A 20,011-nucleotide genomic window follows, 5' to 3' on the forward strand; every position below is an offset into this window, starting at 1 on the left:
TTAACCAAGACAGAACCTGTCATGGTTCTGGGTTGGTGACCCAGCGCTTTGAGTTTATTATTATTTTCTAGTTTATTCTGATTTTGTATTAGTTCTTTGGGTTTGGTTGTCGTGTTTATTATCCCTACCTGTGTCTTCCCTCTGTACTCTGTTCAGATCCCTGAGTTTTGTGTTGCAAAACAGTCTGTGCGTTTTCTGTTTTACTTTGTAGGTCTGTGTCTCGTTATGCCCATTAGTTCCAGCTGTGTCCCCTCCTGTGTGCCATTTCCTAATTACCTGGTGTGTGTATTTATAGTATGTGTCTGCCTGTGCTCCTCGTCGCGTCGTCTGCATTTCTCTGCATCATTTTGGTATACCTCCGTGTCCTCTGTTTGTGTTAGTTTTCCCAGTTTAGGTTTATGTTCAGTTCTGCCCTCACCTTGGGTTTTTTCACTGTAAATAAATCTCCACCTGCATCTCCACTGCCATCTGCATCTTGGGTCCTCATTCATTCCACCACACGACTGCTGCCCCAGCCGTGACAGAACCAGAATCAAAACACTGAAAATTATCATAGACCTGCACTACACTTATTTTAGGTAGGTACTAGGTACTAGATACATGTTCTGATGAGTTTTGGCAAACAACCATTTGACTAACATGTCTGTCTCACCTGGCTCTTGTTCCATCTCTGTTCTGTCCTCATTTTCCTCTCCATCTCTGTTCCTCTCTCTCCCTCTTTGTGCTGACAATCAAGCCAAACACCAACATCATCAAATATACAGTTGAAACCAGATATTTACATACTCTTCAGATAAAAACACAAACACTTTTTTAATCTTAAAACATCACATCATTACATAACTGAAACCGATTTTGTGCTTTGTTTAGCCATGGAGGGAGCAACTGAATATATGAAACAAACACACATGTAAGCTAAGACTCTCTTAAAAAATAAACAGCATTGTTGGTCAGCTTTTCATTTCGCCATTTGTTGATTCACTCGAAGAGCAAGTAACGTAATATGGGTCAAGTGATCAATTTGGTATCAATCTTTTATGATACACCATCATATTTACATGTACATTTGTACAGTACAAATGATTTGCTTTGGTACCCGGCTAAACTTATGCATATGTATATATATATAATATATTAATATAAGTGAAACACAAAGAACAGATGTGACTTAAAATTGTTTCACATTTGGTGAAAAAAAAAATTCGCTCCATGAAGGAGTGCTTTTCAAAATCTCGCGTTGTTTCCAGAAATATCGCGCGGTTTCCTCAAACCCATCCCCCCATTCTGGAACGTTCTTCATTTGCCCTTGGGATTTTTTGGGTCACGTGCATCTCTGAGCTTTGGACTTATTTTCGCACTAAAGGTAAGAACTTTTTGATCTAATTTGAATCCCTAAGTATAAATGAAATGTTTACAAAGTTATGATGCTGCAAAGTAAAGTATGTCACAAGTCCTGGTGAACTTTTTCCTAGCACTCAGTCAAGGCTAAGCTAGCTGAAATTTTGACGGTAATGTCCACACGTACCCGGGTATTTTTGAAAACTCAGATTTTTCTATGCCTTTGCACCTTTCGTCCACACGTAAACGGCGTTCTCGGTCACTGAAAACGGAGATTTCTAAAAACTCCGGCCAGGGTGGATATTTTCTAAAACTCCGTTTTTGCATTTACGTGTGGACGAGAAAAACGGAGAAAACGCAGCGCCAAAGATGTGCGCCTTTTTTGACGTCACAGTGTGCGCCACGTTATTGTTTCGGTGAAATGAATTTCTGCAATGGGGGACTTAGACAAAATACTGTTACTGTTAATTGTACTCTCTGCAGTGTTTAAATGCTTACACATACACACACAGTTACTGTCCCTCCACACATAGCACTCGCTCTGCTTCTATGTGCCATCTTTGTTTACTTTCTCCCACCGAGGCTTCTAGACTTCTGATTGGCCAACATTTCGCCACTTGTTGCTTTGGGATGTTCCTAGCAGCGTTTTCCATCATTTTTGGCTTTATGTGTGGATGGGATTATTTTTTAAAACGGAAAATCAAGTTTTCAAAAATACGTGTGGACATAGCCTTAGCCAATTTTCACAGTTTGAAAGCATTGTGTGGCTATACTGCTTAACTAGCACCAAAATTACATGTACTTAACATCAAGTTGTACTTAAACATTGTCTTGTTGTTTTTTTCTAAGATAAAGGACTGTATTAGAACAATTTTACTAAGTTCTAATTTTGTCTCTCTGTGGCAACTTATACATTGCATAGTCACACTATTACATTAATATGTTATTAATATCAATCAATCAATCTTTATTTATAAAGCACTTTTCATACAAAAAAATGTAGCACAAAGTGCTTTACATGGATAAAAGCAGCAATTAACAATAGAATAACAGGATAGAATAAATAAGCATAAAATAAATAAACATTAAGTAAAAGCTAAATTAAAAAGGTGGGTCTTGAGCCTGTTCTTAAAAACATGTACGTTCTCTGCGGCCCTGAGCTCCTCCGGCAGGCTGTTCCACAGACGAGGACCATACCACTGAAAAGCTGCCTCTCCGTGAGTATGTGTCCTGACTTTAGGGACAATCAAAAGGCCAGTACCAGAGGACCTCAAGGTCCGCGAGGGTTCATATGGTAAAAGCAGATCTGAGAGATAAGAAGGCCCAAGACCATTAAGACATTTAAAAACCAATAGAAGAACTTTAAAATTGATCCTGAAACACACGGGGAGCCAATGCAGCGATTCTAAAACCGGTGTAATGTGGGCCCACCCTCTGGTCTTCGTCAGCACACGAGCTGCAGAGTTTTGTAAAAGTTGTAAAGTTGAAATATTCTTTTTAGGAAGACCAGAGAGCAGGGCATTACAGTAATCAATGCGACTGGTAATAAAAGCATGCATCAACATCTCCGTGTTGGCCTGAGAGAGAATAGGGCGGACTCTGGCTATATTTTTTAGATGATAAAATCCGATTTTGGTTACATGTTTAATATGTGGGACAAAACCAAGCTCAGAGTCAAAAACAACACCCAGATTTTTCACTTGTAGCGAAGGACATAGTGAAAATGCCTGTAATTTAGACAAGAGTTTCTCTCTCTGAGCCTCAGGACCGATGATTAAAACTTCAGTTTTGTCCTGGTTAAGCTGTAAAAAGTTTTCTGCCATCCAAGATCTTATATCTAAAATACAGTTAAAAAGGGCATCCATTGGTCTGGTGTCAATAGGAGACACGGAAATGTACAGCTGAGTGTCATCAACGTAACTGTGAAAGTTCACTCCATGCCTCCTGATGACACCGCCGAGAGGGAGCATATACAAATTAAAAAGTACAGGGCCTAGAACCGACCCTTGAGGCACACCACATGTCATTTTATGGATCTTAGAGGAGCATGTATCCATACTCGCCATAAAAGTTCTGTCTGAGAGATAGGAAGTGAACCAGTTGTGTACAGCACCAGAGAGGCCCACCATGCGTTTCAGTCTGTTTAAAAGAATAGCGTGGTCTACTGTATCAAAGGCTGCGCTTAGATCTAGTAGCACTAAGACTGAGAGCTTTTGGGAGTCCCAGTTACATCTAAGATCATTTAAAACCTTTAGGAGCGCAGTCTCTGTGCTGTGGTTCACCTTAAATCCAGACTGGAATATCTCCAGGATCTGTCTATCATTCAAAAAGTCATTAATCTGAGTAAAAACAAGTTTTTCTAAAATTTTACTTAAAAATGGTAAGTTGGATACAGGTCTGTAATTATTAAAATCATTACAATCCAAATTGCTCTTCTTCAGAAGGGGCCTCACCGCTGCCGTTTTAAAGGAGGCAGGGAAGACACCCAACTGAAGAGAGCAATTCATCATGTATAAAAGCTCAGCTTCAAAAAAATCCATAAAGTGTTTTAAAGAGTGAAGAAGGGATAGGATCTAAAAGACATGTGGTGGGTCTCACTGTGGAGAAAACTTTCTTAAGGTTCTCAGCATTAACCAGGACAAAGCTGTCCAGTGTCTCCTCAGGTACAATCGAGCCCTCAGATGTGTTTAAAATCATATCGCGAGAAGATAAAATATCAGATCTGATGGCGCTGATTTTTCCCCTGAAGTGGTCTGCAAACTGCTCACAGAGCGAGTCTGTGGGGGTTCTGTGGGAGCTGTTAAAATCAGGGTTAAATAAATGATCTATTGTGGAAAAGAGGACCTTGGGATTATTTTTGTTATTACTGATTATTTTGGCAAAGTATGAATTTCTTGAATTCCTTAATGTATTATTGTACATTTTAAGTTGCTCGCAAAATATTTGATGGTTGATTGTATTTTTATTTTTCCTCCATCTCCTTTCTGCTGCCCTGCAATTTCTTTTGAGTTTTTTGACTTGTTCCTTTCTCCAGGATGATGCATGTTTTATGTTAATCTTTTTGGTGGTGAGTGGAGCAACGGAGTCGATGCTTTTCTTCAGTTTGCTGTTAAAATGATTAAAAATAAAATCACAGGGTGCAGGTAAAATCACAGGGGGGCATTCGTCTAAAACCCTGGTAAAATTTGCAGCCACTTCAGAGGTTAGATAGCACCTCCTCACAGTTCGCACCGAGGTCTCCCGCTGAATAAAACCGGTGATGTTAAAAAACACAGTAGTGGTCAGAGACAGCCAAGTCAACAACAGAGGACACACTGGCGGACAGCCCATGGGTGATGACCAGGTCCAGAGTGTGTCCTCTGTTGTGAGTCGGCTGCGTGACATGCTGGGTAAAATCCAAACAGTGAAGAATGTTTAAGAATTCTTTTGATGCAGGGTCAGAAGGATTATCTATGTGCAGGTTAAAATCACCGGTTAAAATGATCATATTAAATTTTGAATGTATGTTTGTTAAAAATTCTGAGAATTCCTTGATAAAAGCAGCACTGTCTTTAGGTGGTCTATAAATTGTGACAGATAAAACTGTGGGGCTGCTGAAAACAATAGCATGGAATTCAAAAGTGGTAAAATGATCAAATAAAATGTGTTTGGTGGTGAGTGTGTTGTTGGTAAAAGATGCAGTCCCACCACCTCTCTTACCACTTCTAATAGAAAAAGAGAAATTAAAATTTGGTGGGGAGGCCTCAGTGAGAACAACTGGTGCATTTGAACCCAGCCATGTTTCAGTTAAAAATAAACAGTCAAGTTTATTATCTAAAATTAAATCATTAATAATAAAAGACTTGTTCAACAGAGAGCGGCCATTTAAAAGTGCCATACTGATTGAGACTGGTGGATTTTTGACAATAGAGTTGAATGGATGTTGACATTTTTGAAGAGGCCGGAGGTTATTAATGTTTTTGGAGTTACTGGATTTATGATAATTCTGTTGCTCTCTGTTTGTGATTATGACGGGTATTGTGTTGACTGTGGGAGAGAAAGGTCCGAGTCCAGAGTTTTGTGTATTACTGTTAAGAGTGGAACAAATATAGGAGCTGGGACCAGGGGAACATCAGTCAGTGACAGACAGATCAGCAGGTAATGTCGGTTTGGGGTAGTGACAGGGCGGTGTGCGGGAGTGCTGTACGCCAAATGCCAAATTGGCGGACAGCAAACGGCATCCCCAGGCGTTGAGGTGGAGCCCGTCTGCCCCAAAAAGATGCCTCCTCTCCCAGAAGGCATCAAAATTGTTAATAAAACCCACGCCATGGGAGACGCAAGCGGAGGAAAGCCAGGTGTTAAGGCTGAGCAGCCAGCTGAAACGGCCTATCCCTCTGCCACAGGTGGGGGTGGACCCGGAGTGGCTCCCGGGAACGATAGCGTGAGCGCCCCCCTCATCCGCACGTTCCTGACGATGGAATCCCCGAGGACCAGCGTGGACAGAGGAGGTGCCACCGGGGGCTGCTGGCCATCTGAGACGCCCGCGCCGCGGCACCGGGGGTGTTCAGATGGAGATGCGCCAGCCGGTGAGTGACTCCCAGGTAGCCGCGCCGTGGGTCTTCTTCTCCGAGGAGCCGGGGTAAGGCACAGCTCTCCGCGGTGAGATATCTGTATATTGGTTTGATTTTGCTTTTGGACAGTGGAGTGAGTAGTAGCAAGGGTTATATGTGGTTTATTTATTTATCTATTTTTACAGACTTTGACATAAGAAGCAGTGTATATTTCAAAATTCATTTCTATTTAAAATTTTATGCATACCACAAATATACTAGTAGGAATCTTTTTTTGAGTTAGTAACAATTAAATTATTTACGTCATAAAGCGATTTCAGGGTCTTTTATTGTAATACAACCGCTTTTAAGCCTGGTGTAAGCATCACAGCAGATGTCTTTATGTCAAAGTAACTGAGGATAAAACACAGAAAACATGAAGGAGATTTTCCTGGCCTGGTTTTTATACCAGATAACCTTAAAAATATTCTGCAGTAGAACAAAAACGGAAGAAAACCATTAATCAATATATGAACATTACCTGATGCTGCTGAAGTGAAGCAGAGCAAAGTTACAAAGGTTGTGAGACACAGCTGAGCGTTTTGCAATTTGGCATCATTTGTAAAACTTTAGATCTGTTCGGTAACAGCAGAATTGAGGCTTTCTTGACATTGAGGTCAGTTTTGAAAAAAGAAAAAGAAAAAAAAGACAACCACCGAACAGCGGTAAACACAATGGTAGACTGATGTATAATAAGCAAGCGAATAATGCGGAAAACAGAGATTTGAGACGGGGAAACTGTTCTTGAAGTACACTGAGAGAGAGAGCTGTGCAGGAAGTGTGATTTTTATTTATTTATTTTTTTCGTGGTGGAAACAAAACAGCAAGAGGGAATTAATCAGGGCTCTAGACTAACTTTTTGACATGGGCGCACCGGTACGCTTAACTTTAAAAATTTAGGCGTACCAGCACAAAAGTTAGGCGCACACTTTTCAACCGTATCGCTTATCACTGCAGTTTTACATGTGCACTTTCTTTTGGGGGGGGAAGTCCATACAGATAATATTCATTTCTAAATTATTAACTAACAAACTTGTGCTTAAAGTGCTTTGTCAATATTGTAGAAAATGTTCAACTTAATCATCATCTCGGCCTCCTCTGATGACCTGTTTGCTGCTGTCTGTTGCTGAAAGGCAGTGGGGAGAGGGGACACTTGGGCAGTGCATTTATTGCAGCATATAATGTGTTTCCTGGATACACTGTGCTTTTACAGCATTCAAAGATTGATGGCACCATGTCAGAGCACTGGCTTTGAATTTCAGACGGATCAGGCCTTAACTTAACAAAAAAGTTATCAATAGTTCTTTTCATCTTTTCTTATTACCCACAGCTACATCCACTTCTCTCAGGCCTAGGCTGCTCACTAGGGCTGGGTATCATCACTGATTTCTATAATCCATTCAATTCTGGTTCTCAAAGTCCTGATTTGATTCAATTTAGCCTCAGACAGTCAGAAATATTATAATTCTGATCACTTATCAGTACTGATACACATGAGACTTCATCAGAATTGTGAACATCACAGCAGATGCCTTTGTGTGAAAGTAACTGAGAATAAAACACAGAAAAACACGAAGGAGATTTTCCTGGTCTGGCTTTTTATAGCAGGTAACCTTAAAATATTCTGCAATATTCTGCAATTTTGCATAATTTTAAGAAGTTTAAATTTCTTCAGTATTGAACAGCAGAAATTAGGCTTTCTTGTCCGAGGTCATTTAAGTGAAAAAAGAAAAAGACAGCGCTGTAAACAACGGTAGACTGGTGGGTAATAAGTGAATGAATAATGCAGAAAACAGAGATTTGAGACAGGAAACAGTTTTTGAAGTACAGAGAGAGAGAGAGAGCTGTGCATGAAGTGTGATTTATTTTTTTGTTTTTTTTGTTTTTTTTTAATCGTGGTGGAAGCAAAACAGCAAAAGTCAGAGGGAATTCATGACGACATTGATCAAATGTGAAGCGTAGTTTGCCGCTTCTTTTGCTGCTGACTCGGCAATTTTTTGGTTGGAGAGATACAAAACCTGCAGCTCAGAATCAGCGCAAAAAAGACGTAGACACAGCGCGGACCCGACGCATCAGAATTGCTAAGCTCCGACAGCGTGTCCGTGTTCGGGCCGTCGGGTGAGAAAGCCAAGAAAGACCAAGCTGATTCTGATGCGTCGGGTCCGCTCTGTGTTTACACAGGGTGAAGGGAGTATCTGCCATCAAACAAGAAGACAGCCGCATGTAACTACGACGGTGTTTGCTAGTTCATCTTACGTGCATTAATTTAATAACGTGGTTGGCGTACTCAACGTAAATTACACACAAACAACATTAAGCTACTGACCCAGAGAAGAACGGCTGCTGCCGCCATCATCATTTCTGCTACACTGGCAGGGCTAGGGGCCAGGACTCTCCTCTTCGGGTTTTTGGGGGATGTTGCTAACTCCAGGTCCGATAACAGGCACCACACCCGCAGTAGATGTGCTCGGTGTGAGGTCTCGCAGCAAGCTATCAAATACGGTGCATTTCTCGGCTTTTAAAAAAACTGCTATGCAGGGCTCGCAAAATCGCTAGCCCGACATCCCAGGGCTAGCGATTTTTCCAGTCGGGCTACCAAAATCTATCTCTGCCCTGCCCGTCGGGCTATCGTAGGAAGGAAAAATATATGTCAATGCTTTTGCATTCTTTCGGAAATGTAGCTGGGTAATTATGTCATTGGCATCGATGAGTCACTGTCAATATGTGACACATTGAAATCGCATTTGAATTTGCGCTTGTTTTTTGCTTTCACTTTGCAATCGCGCAAACTGTGTATAGAGAGCGACAGCACTGATTGGTGAGTGACGATCATTTGCGCACCAATTCCTCTGACATCGTCTTATCAATTGTTATCTTACTATGCAAACATGACAAGTGAAATCTCCCGCAACAAGCTTAAACATGTGAGAGGTTGATCGCGTAGAGAATCGCTGAGCGTTATGTGAGTGCCTGTGTAAAAGCAGCAGGATATATATTTTAGTTCTGCTGAGCCAAATAAGACAGGTCAGGGTGAAGAAGTGACAGCCAAAGAAAAGCTTACCACAAAACGGAAAAGTTATGACAAATCAGACTATAAGGCAAAAAGAAAGTGCAGCTTTATGGTTTCATGGACAAAAGAATTTCTGTGGCTGCAATATGACGAGCTAAATAACCAGGGGTGCACATAAGTGGTCCGCAGGTGCGCATTTGCTGTCAAAATAAAAAAAACGCGCACAAGATAAGAAGTTGCAACTAGGCATCGGTTTTAGAGTTGTTGATTTAAAATAATTACATTTAATTGAACTGAAGAATGCAAATCTACTTCATTAAACTTTTTGTTATTTTATGTTAAACCAACAACTGATAATGATTTAAGAACCTAAACTCAATATGTTCATGTTAAATAGACAAATGTCTATTGAATTAATCAAACAACTGCCTTAGTTGACTTTTTTGAGTGTAGATTGAGGATAGGAAATGCAGTCTTTTATCCATCTGAGCCTGAACGCAGCAACAATGGATTCAAAGTCTAAAGCTTTTAAGCCCCCATTGTCATAGTCTTTAACTAATTGTGATTTGCGTATATAATGCGTTTTATTCTTCCAAATAAAGCTGAATATAATAGAATTGGATAGTTTAATTATTTTTGGAGACGTAAAGATTGAATAACAGGGGTATATGAGTCTTGAAAGACCTGCTTTAGACAGTAAGATTAGACCTAATATGGATAAATCACGTGTTAGCCAATGATTAAGTATTTTTTTTTAACTACATTCAGTCTAGGGGTTATGTTATTATTCTCTCGATCATTAATATTTGTACTGATTATTAAACCAAGGTATTTTACCTCCTCTTTTACTGGAATATTGTTAATAATACTTTGGTTACATCTGTGCACAGCTAAGATTTCACATTTTTTAAGGTTTAGTGTTAAGCCGAATTCTTTACAAAATAAAGGGATTTTATAAATTGCAATAGAGACCATATTTACATTCTTTAGAAATAAGGCAATGTCATCAGCAAATTGACTAATTTTAAATTCTTTATCAAGAATGTTTATGCCTTCCAGATCTGAAGAGAGTTTGATATAAATGGCAAGCATTTCTGCTGCCACAATAAACAATAACGGGCTAATAGGACATCCCTGCCGAATGCCACGATTAAAAAACTATCAGAAAACTCTTGATTGAGTGCAATACTACTTGTTATATCTCTATCCAACATTTTCACTACACTAACAAATCTGGGACCAAAACCCACAGCCTCCAGAGCTTTAAATAAAAAATTATGCTCCAAAGAATCAAAAGCTTTAAAGAAATCAAGAAATAAAATAAGGCTATCATGAGGAATTAAATGATTGTAATCCAACATGTCTAATACTAAACGGGTATGATGATGGATATGACGTCCTTTTATAAAGGCTGACTGTGTCTCATCTATTATTTGAGTTATTCCTGTTTTTAATCTGTTGGCATAGCCATGAGCTAAAAATTTGTAATCACAGCAAAGAAGTGTGATTGGTCTCCAGTTATCTAAAAGGATAGAGTCCTTGTTTGGTTTAGGAAGTAAAGAAATTATTTCTTGTTTCATAGTTGGAGAGCATCTGATCATTTATACATTCATTAAATACCTCTAATAATAAATCTTTAATGTCATTCCAGAAATATCTGTAAAATTCAATTGTGATTCCGTCGGGACCTGGTGATTTACCACTCGCCATTTGGAAAACAGCAGTATCCAATTCGGCTAAAGTAATTTCAGACTCATTGCGCTTGAGCTTTGTTTGGCCCAGGAAGATAGTGCCTCAACCAAAAATCCTGGCCACGCCCCCTCTCATGACATCATGCTCCAAAGTCCTCCCCAGGAGTCGTTGGCCACAGAAGATGGCCCCAAGAGAAAGGCGTTCAGTAGACTGAGAGGTAAAAAGGAAACCTGGGAAATGCCCAGATGACTAACTAAATGACTTTCTCACATTGGCTACTTTTCATGATTCCATCATCAGGAGAATAGTGAACAACAATGATGTGCAGGAACGCAAAAACAAAGCCGATAGAGCCCCCCCACCCCACCCAAAGAGAAATGGTTTAACCCCCTGGGGTCGGCGCGTCAGAATCACATGACCAATTTAAACCGACACAGCTACAAGATGCTACGAGCCAGAGCCTTGTCAACCTGGGTTAAGAGTACGGACTTTAAACTATATACCAGTTTTTGAATTGTGTCGATGGGCCACGTAAAACCTGAGTTATGATTAAAAAATACATGGAATGTGTTTTTTTTTTTTTTTTTCTGAACAAAACAGTGGTGTTTACAGCGGGAAGAACAGTACAGACAGCGCTAGCAAACACTCTCTGCTTGCTAGTGAAAAAAGAAAAAACACCCCTTCCCTATTGGTGTTAAAGTTTACCATGTCAGCCAATCAAAAAACGATATGGCAACATATGGCACTTGGTTGTTTAGGGAGAAGGGGGAGTTTTAGGACCCACAACGGAAAGCGGGCGAGCAAAAGAAAGGGAGAGAGCGAGTTTTCATATGTGAGACATTAGTGATGTTTAACGTGTTTAGAGGCTATGGTTAGTGTGTTGTGTAGTTATTGTTTTGTATTGTATGTCAGTTACACTGCTGAGTGTCACATTTGCTCCAAAAAAGCCATCAAAGGCAAATTCCAGTGTAAACGTTGTTCCCACATGGAAAAAGGAACTGATACACCTCCTGCTGTCAGACCTGCGGGGTTTAGGCCTGTGCTGTTCTGTTTTATAGTGGACACAAACTATTTTTTTTGTGTGCCTTCTAATTTGATGCAGAACACCTGATTGTTCAGTAAATAGTTTTAAATGGTTATATAAAAAAATGCCTGAGATCTTGGCTGTATTTTTAGGTAAATAGTACCATATAACTTTGTTGTTTGCAAAACGCGCATAATTTTTTAGAAATGTACAATTCCTATTTGCATTTCAAGTTATGAAAATGATTCGTTAAACATGTTTGTGGGTTTTACAGTAAAAAAAATATAACTCTTCGGATTTTGAATTTTTTGTCTGGATTTAGATCAATTGTGCTAATATAATATGCCAAAATGAAAGAAAAAAAATAACTCAAATTTCAGATATTTGAGGTTGTGCTGAAAATAATGATAACAAACAAGGCAAGATAAACAGTTTTTAAAGGTGAAATATAGAGGTAAAATCAAAAGTAGTCAAAAACGGCCAATTATACCCTGGACCCCAGAGGGTTAAATGAGAAACGTTTTGTCTGGAGAAAATAAACCTCAGGATCTTATCTTTGCTCACTTTTAGCCGTCTTTGTTAATGTTTTGTTTAAAAAACTGGTAATATTGTAAATAATGTTTTTGAAGAAATGTAGACCATTCTGAAGGGTTCACCAACCTCCAACCACTCCTGTCACAATTTAGACACACAGTCACCCAAAATGTCAAAGTGTAATTATCAACCGTCTGTTGTATAAAGTAAATATTGCTTCCATAGGAATAAAGACGCAGCTAGCTACATCTGAGGCGCTCTAGGTCCAAATTGGCCTGCTAAATGTTAACGTTCATGACAGTGTAATTAGAGAACGACTGAACGAGTATGACTTGTTTGAAAAGTTTGACAGGAGAAAGCCTCTTGTGTCTAAAAAGAACATCACAGCATGGCTTAGAGTTACATCTGAACAAACCACAAGAGCAGTGTCCTTTGGACAGACCACAGCACCGCGAGAGGAGAGGTGATGTACACTACAGTTTAAGTATTCTTATTCCTGATGGGCCTACAGCAGTTGAAGGAGGGTGTACTTTCTTAATTTTGAGATTCTAGAAGCCAAATCAAGAGAACAGATGTACTGGCATTTTCTCTCATTTGTAACACTTTACAGTCAGTTAATTAAAAATATCTTTCAAATGTACTGATGATAAAAATAAATGTTGGTTGCAGCTTTCCACGGCTACTGTGTTTAAAAGCTAACAGTACTTTCCCTCAGGGTGCGTGGGTGTTAATTATGTGAACCAAAATGAAAGCAGATTGATAAAAAACAAAAACAAATGACCCAAATAAAAACTAAAACAAACTTTTTTTTTTTTAAACAAGGTCACCTTACAAGACAAAAAAAAAAGGCATGGAAGCCTTGTTGCGATTGCTTCATTGGGCAAATTTATTAACAACAAAAGCGTTGTGCAGAAATGACGTGGAGGAAATCGCTAGACGGTTTGTCCACTTGGTCCAATTGGTAATCTAGCTTTATAAGCTATTAATCTTTCCCTTAGTAAGTATTTTACTTCCAAAATGAAACATCTGAGCCAGGTAAAAGCCTCTTTATCTTCTCCTTTACTAATCTGTCCCTCTCTGTTCTCTCCTCCTTTGTTGTGAAAGCTACAACCAATCTTTGCACCTCCCTGCGAAAGCAAGAGAGGAGGTGCATGAAGGAGAAAGAGAGAAGACTGAGAGGGAAGACGGATCAGGAAAGCAGAGTCGGTGGAGAGGATGGGCAAGAAAAAAGAAAGGACGAGAGAGAAATGGACTGAAATAATGAATTGAAGTGTTATGTTTGTTTGATTGTTGATGTTCATTGTTAAATATATTTGTAAAATCAGTTTTACCCTGGTTCTTTTTATTCCTCGAAGCATCCAGAGACAGCACTGGAACTCAGTAGTCATTTTCACAAAACCTTTATTCATCTTCATTCATCTTCATTTAAGCATCCATTTCTAGAAGGGGAGATGTGCAATTCTCCCCTTTTATTCTGTGTCTTTGCTGCACAGCTGCCTCTTCTTCTCTCATTCTCTCCCCTCCCTCCTGTTTCTACTTCAATCATGAATCAATCTCTGAATCTCTTTCATTTTATTTAAGATTTTGCTGTGCGAAGTCTCCTCTCGATCTCCTGCAAGCTCACCTCTCCCTTCCACTCCTGCTCTGCCGTGATTTGTTGTCGTGTGGTCACGTGACTGAGCAGACGCCTTTGTTTGTTTGTTTTTGGTTTCCAACATTTATAGAGACAGTGTAAACAGGTACATACAACAAATATGCCACATGTTGAAAGTCACTTCTTTAACCTTGTTATTGATACAGTATTTATCACAGGTCCTCCATGCTTTCTCCTGTTGTATATCATTAAATAAGGAAGAGCAGGACCGTTTGAAGCAGAGACCGTAACAGAGCTCATTATATTACTAATATTGTTCTTATTATTTCTCTTTCAACACATCATTGACAAAAATATATTAAGCTGTCATAAACTCTTCTAACCTTAAGGCTAAATCACCAACAGCAGAGTCTAAGGAGCTTGGAAAGAAAAGCGTCTGTACTTCTTTGAGTTGCTTGAAGACGTTTCACCTCTCATCCGAGAAGCTTCTTCAGTTCTAAGGGTCAAATGGTGGAGATGGGACTCTCCACCATTTGACCCTTAGAACTGAAGAAGCTTTAGAGAAAATATTTAGTGGCCTGAACTGTTAGCAGGTCTCTACATATTGAGCATGTTGCTCACATATACCACTGAAATTTAAATTGTAAAAACAGGACAAATTATTCGGGCTTATGTACATCACGTACATAAGCATGATTACACAGTTACACAATCGTACCAAAACTCTGCCCTGATAGTTTCCACTTTCTCTTTCGTATCAGACATACTGAGACAATATTCGGGATAAATAACCATGAAAGCAATTTATTTATTCAGTTTAGAGGTTTACACATCCCATCATTATAATCATTGACCCTGTTTCACTTGAATCGTCCACTTGATGGCGCAGAAGAGCAAATGAATCATCACAATGCTTCAAACCACGAGTCGACCAGTTGGATGGAAAGCTTCAGTTCACCACGAGGCTTCATCTCACCATCACTAAGTGTGGGTACTTAATCATGTATTCAGCCACACCGCTGAGCACCAGTGTTGGTCAAGTTACTTGAAAAAAGTAATCAGTAACTAATTACTGGGGTAGGCGGAGGTGTGCCCTGGTGCAGGTGAGCCGCAGCGGTCAGTTGAAGAATCCGTGAGTTTCTCTGTGAATTTCCCATTATGTCGTTGCGCACTCGGAGCTTGTTTAGGGTTTTTTTTCGGTGTAAAAAGAAGTTTTCTTCCCACCCACAACGGACGCTAATGTTTTTGTCACTTTTTATGGAATCAAACTCAAAGTAAGGTCAGTACTTCCACGCTTTAAACGCTGCACGCTCATACTCTCTCCTGCACTCGATATATGATCCATTGTTGATCTGCACACAACTGTTGTCACAAATGTCGCACTTGCTTACGTCACTGTCATGAGACATTCTCGCAAAAGAAATCACGGTTTTAGTAACGCAGTAACGCAGCGTTCCTACGGTAAAGTAACGGTAATCTAATTACAGTTTTTGCAATAGTAATCCCTTACTTTACTCGTTACTTGAAAAAGTAATCGGATTACATCTCTGCAGATAATAATGCTTTGTTCTTTGGAGAACTCAAAATGTAACTACTGCATATGTATGGGCTCAAAATGTGGTCATAAATATTTTGTACTTGTAAATCAGTTTTGTGTGTGTAAAAAGAATTTGTGTGTGTAAAAAAAGATTTGTGTGTGGACTTAGCCAAAAAATGTTTGCTACAGTAAAAAAATTATGTAGCCAAAGGGGTAATATACACTGTATATTAATGTTTTATATACAGTGTAAGTGAACAACATTGCCACACTGCTGGTGTTTGATTTCAGAGGCTTTATAATAAATGTGATATGATTTATTTTGGTGATTAATATTTGTTAATATCATTTTTATATCATATATAGCTTTTACTTTTCATATTTTGCTGGAAAATGGGGAAATACACACAGCGATTTATTGAAACCTACAAACATAATTGAAAATTCAGTATATAAGGCAAAAAAGGGTTGCACAACTAACAAGTTTGAAAGTAGTTTTCTCTTCAACATAGCCTGACCTCTCTAAGCCAAGCTCTGTTGTCATTTCGTTAAGCAGTCTTCAAGACTTTTACACTTACATTTTGTCATTAAAAATTGCATTTTCACATTCCCTAATTTTGTGATTGCAGTTCTCAACATAAGATAAACCTTTATTAGTCCCACACGTGAGAAATTTTTGGTCATGGCAGGAAGTACAAGAGAAAAAAACAATAGAATAGAATAAGATAAACAGAATAACATATTATACAAAATAGAAAGACTACTATAATAGAATAAATACTATACAAATAGAATAAAATACTTTGCTACGTAGGGAAAATTGCACACCAGGGAGACAGTGCAAGAGTTACAATTTTGTATGCTATATTTGTGTGTGTGTGTGTGTGTGCGCACATGTGTGGTCCTCTGCAGAGATCATGTTGTAGAGTCTGACAGCAGTTGGAAGGAAAGACCTGCGAAATCACTCCAGCTACTGAAGGAGCTGCTCGGTGCTGTCAGTATCTCCTGCATGGAGTGGGAGATGTTGTCCACACCGTGAAAGATGGCTGAGGTCACCACAGAGTCATAAAAGGTGTTCAGGAGTGGGCCCTTCACTTCACTCCACTGCAGGTACAGCCTGCTCTGCCCTTTTTTGTAGAGAGCATCTGAATTGTGAGTCCAGTCCAGTTTATTGTTCAGATGAACACCGAGGTACCTGTAGCTGTCTTGAAGCTATTACACTCACATGCAGAGGATTTGTGCTCTCAGAAGGAATCTTGTGCAGTTTTGTCTGTGTGTGGTGGGGTGAGAGCACAAAGTTCCTCAACTTCCTCTTAGTGGTGACAGAGCAACATAAACAGGGACTGAACAGTCGGTGAGTTAATACTAAAGTCGCATTTTAAATTTAGATTAAAAAAAAAAAATCAACTCTTCTTAAATAAATTGTAGGATTTTAGTGAGTCGTAAAAATGTTTTTAGTAAAAAAAGATCTGTCTCAAAACACTAAACTATGCCCTATACTTCAGTTTTAAGGAATTATGGATTACAGTGATGATTATTACACATTTCCTTGTGTAATAACAAATTCCTCTGTGACTACAGAAAGGTGCAGTAACATAATCTTGTAAAAGTTTTATTTTCATATACCACAAGAGGGAGTTTATGGTATATGCACTTTAAATCTCTAAATCTCAATTGCTTATTGTTAACAAACAAGTGGATCTCATGAATAATACCTTGTATTATTTATTATAAAAAAGAAGTGAGTGTGTCAGCATTCAGAAGTTTGCCCTGTGCTTTGATGCAAAGTTTCTGTGCTGCTGTAAAGATGTTATGATGGTGTGTAGACCATTAATTAATATTAACAATCATTCCCTGTCCAACCTGGCAACCCTCTGGTCAATGGCTCAGAGTTTTACTGGCCCAGGTAAATTTGTATTGGCTTGTGAAATAAGCTTTAATTTTTACATTGTTAAATATTAAAACGATTTAATTTAGGTAGTATTGTGGATTATTTTTCTTTCAATGTGAAAAATGTAAAAACCTTGAAAAAATATGGTTTAGTACACACCACGCCCCCCTTTAGACTCACCCCTGCTCACTGCTTCTAAAATAGTACCACTGCTGTCGGCCTTCATTAAGCTGCATATTTTAATTCAACTTCTGGAGGATGTTTTGATGAAAGACTCCCTTTTCCCAAGTAAAGGTTTTAATAGAGGTCACAGGAACAGCGCTGCTGTTTTGGATGCTGGAAATGTGTTTTCTTTCACTCTACCTGAGCTCAGTGTCTCAGTAACGGCTCCGCCTCATTGCTCTTTGTAGTGGTTTTGTTTTATTCACCAAAAATAACATAACATGCTAAAGACCAGCCGGTAAAACCACTGTAGAAATCACCAGTTAAGCTTTGCATATTTGCAACTGCCCCATCGAAGGTCTCAATAAAATATGAATGATGAAAAAGACAGATAACATAATCTGATATTAAGAACAAAACGGATTGTTCCTTAACAAGACTATTTAATCTGGCAAGCATTTGGCATTTGAGAAGGAAGCTACTGATGAATGTAAACGTTGAGTAAAGTGGCCTCTAGTGGCTGTCAGTCCCCGTACAGGTAAATGATTTGTTTTAATGAAGAAAGAGTAAGAGCTTAAAATGTGTGTTTAAAACCAGGGAAACCAATATAAATAGGTCTATGACTTAAAAATAAACTTTAAAATAACCTTATCAGAAAAACAAAACAAAAAGATCAAAACACTGGCTTCTAATCACTGATGTTACTTAAATGCAGGCCTTGGCCTGAATGTAGTTCTACATGACACTAAAATCAAGAGGTTTTATCCTGCGCACAGTGCCACAGCCACCCAGCACAGTCACATTTGTTACAAGAATAATCTGTGAAAAGTACTTTTTTTTTTACAATTATGGGCTATAATTGTAACCCATTACGCTTTAGCACTTAGCCTGGTAAAGAAAAATAAAAAGCGCACACACACACCATTATTTATTGATTGATTGATTTTTTTATTTTTTCAAAGTTTTGTCAGTTGAAGCCGATTGACGTCTATCTAATAGTGCCAATTTGCAACGGACACTTTAAAGCTCTTTATACTGTAGGGTTAAAACCACACAGTATTAAAGAGAAAACCCCAGCAATCAAATGATCTCCTATGAGTAAGCACTAAGGCGACAGTGGGAAGGAAAAACTCACTTTAAACAGAGAGAAACCTCCAGCAGAACCAGACTCATAGGAGCAGCCATCTGCTGCGACTGGCTAGGGCAGGGGTGGGCAATCTCAGTCCACGAGGGCCGGTGTCCCTGCAGGTTTTAGATGTGTCCTCGAACCAACACAGCTGATTTAAATGGCTAAATTAGCTCCTCAACGTGTCCTGAAGTTCTCCAGAGGCCTGGTAACGAACTAATCATGTGATTCAGGTGTGTTGACCCAAGGTGAGATCTAAAACCTGCAGGGACACCGGCCCTCGTGGACTGAGATTGCCCACCCCTGGGCTAGGGGATAATTGTGATGTCATTATATGCTAAGGATATTGAATTTCATGTGAAAATGTTGCTATAGCAAGTGCTGTTTGTTTGTTAGAATTAGTGATTAAACAAATTGGATCTTTTCATGCCAAAGAATATTACAAGTGCGATTGTAAATAAATGCAACAAAACAATTATAACAATTGCACGACAATGTATACGTAAGTATCTTCCCAGTGTAGAAATTAGGGATGAAATTCGTCTGTGGGCCAGGGAAATATACGCTGAGTAACTGCTGAGCACAGGTTGAACAATAAGGTAAATAGTGCTCCACAAATAGTAAGGATGGACATGATGGCGAAACGTACTCCTTGTCCCAGAGACTCAACTGGAGCTCTAAAATATGAATGCAAAGCTTAAAAGGTTTCTGTAAAAGTTGCTCGTTTGTTCATTCTCTTCAGATCTGTTAATATCTTAAGGTTCTGTAGGAACCACAGCTGTTTCAGAAGGTGACTCTTCATTTTCATGTGTATCTACAGAAACAATGGGTCTATCTGTAGATACTCTGAAACATCTGCGGTGGTGTAACCTCAGATCTTTCACAGGGCGATTGTACATTGCTTTGCAGACTTTTAAATCTGTATACAATCGTTTGTTCAATTTTCGTGATCTGAGGTTTAAGCAAAGATACCCAGCTGTGTACATTATCAAGGACCTATGTGTCTTTAAACGTTCTTGAAGCAATCCAGCTGTTTCACCCTCTGAAACAGCTGAGGTTGTAAGATCCTCAGCTGTTTCACCCTCTGAAACAGCTGAGGTTGTAAGATCCTCAGCTGTTTCAGAGGTGGGTGACATTTCACCAGATTCAATCGTGGCTGAGGTAAATGGTGCTCGAGCAATTTTAAGGATTTGGCTGGTGACATAAATTACTCCTCGGCCCACACACTCAACTGGAGCCATAATAAAGGAAGAAAGACCTGAAAAGCTTGTTTGAACTTGGGAAAAAATTGTTTCTCCTTCCCCTCTTTCAAGACTTTCTCTAACAACATTAATTTCATCCTCCTCATATCCATCAACATCTGAGGGTTCAGGAAGGACAGCATTGACTGAATCAATACTGTTACTCTCATTGGTGAGAGACTTTTCATTTTCATCTATGTTTGCAGAGACACTGCTTGTGGGAGCCTCTGTTGTTTCAGAGGTGGGTAACTGTTCATCTCTGGAACCAAAGAT

General features: G+C 39.1%; 1 long non-coding RNA gene across 1 annotated transcript; it reads left to right on the top strand.

Annotated features, from left to right (window-relative positions):
- Positions 1-1,191: 1,191 nt before the first annotated feature.
- LOC148097984 (uncharacterized) lies at positions 1,192-13,870 on the top strand. The gene is made up of 3 exons (XR_015716711.1): positions 1,192-1,363; positions 5,721-5,956; positions 13,292-13,870. It is a non-coding gene; the product is annotated as an uncharacterized LOC148097984 (long non-coding RNA).
- The last annotated feature ends 6,141 nt before the right edge of the window (positions 13,871-20,011 follow it).

Source organism: Neolamprologus brichardi, chromosome 17 (assembly GCF_056152115.1).
Source record: "Neolamprologus brichardi isolate AB-2024 chromosome 17, ASM5615211v1, whole genome shotgun sequence".
In the NCBI taxonomy this organism is placed as follows: Eukaryota; Metazoa; Chordata; class Actinopteri; order Cichliformes; family Cichlidae; genus Neolamprologus; species Neolamprologus brichardi.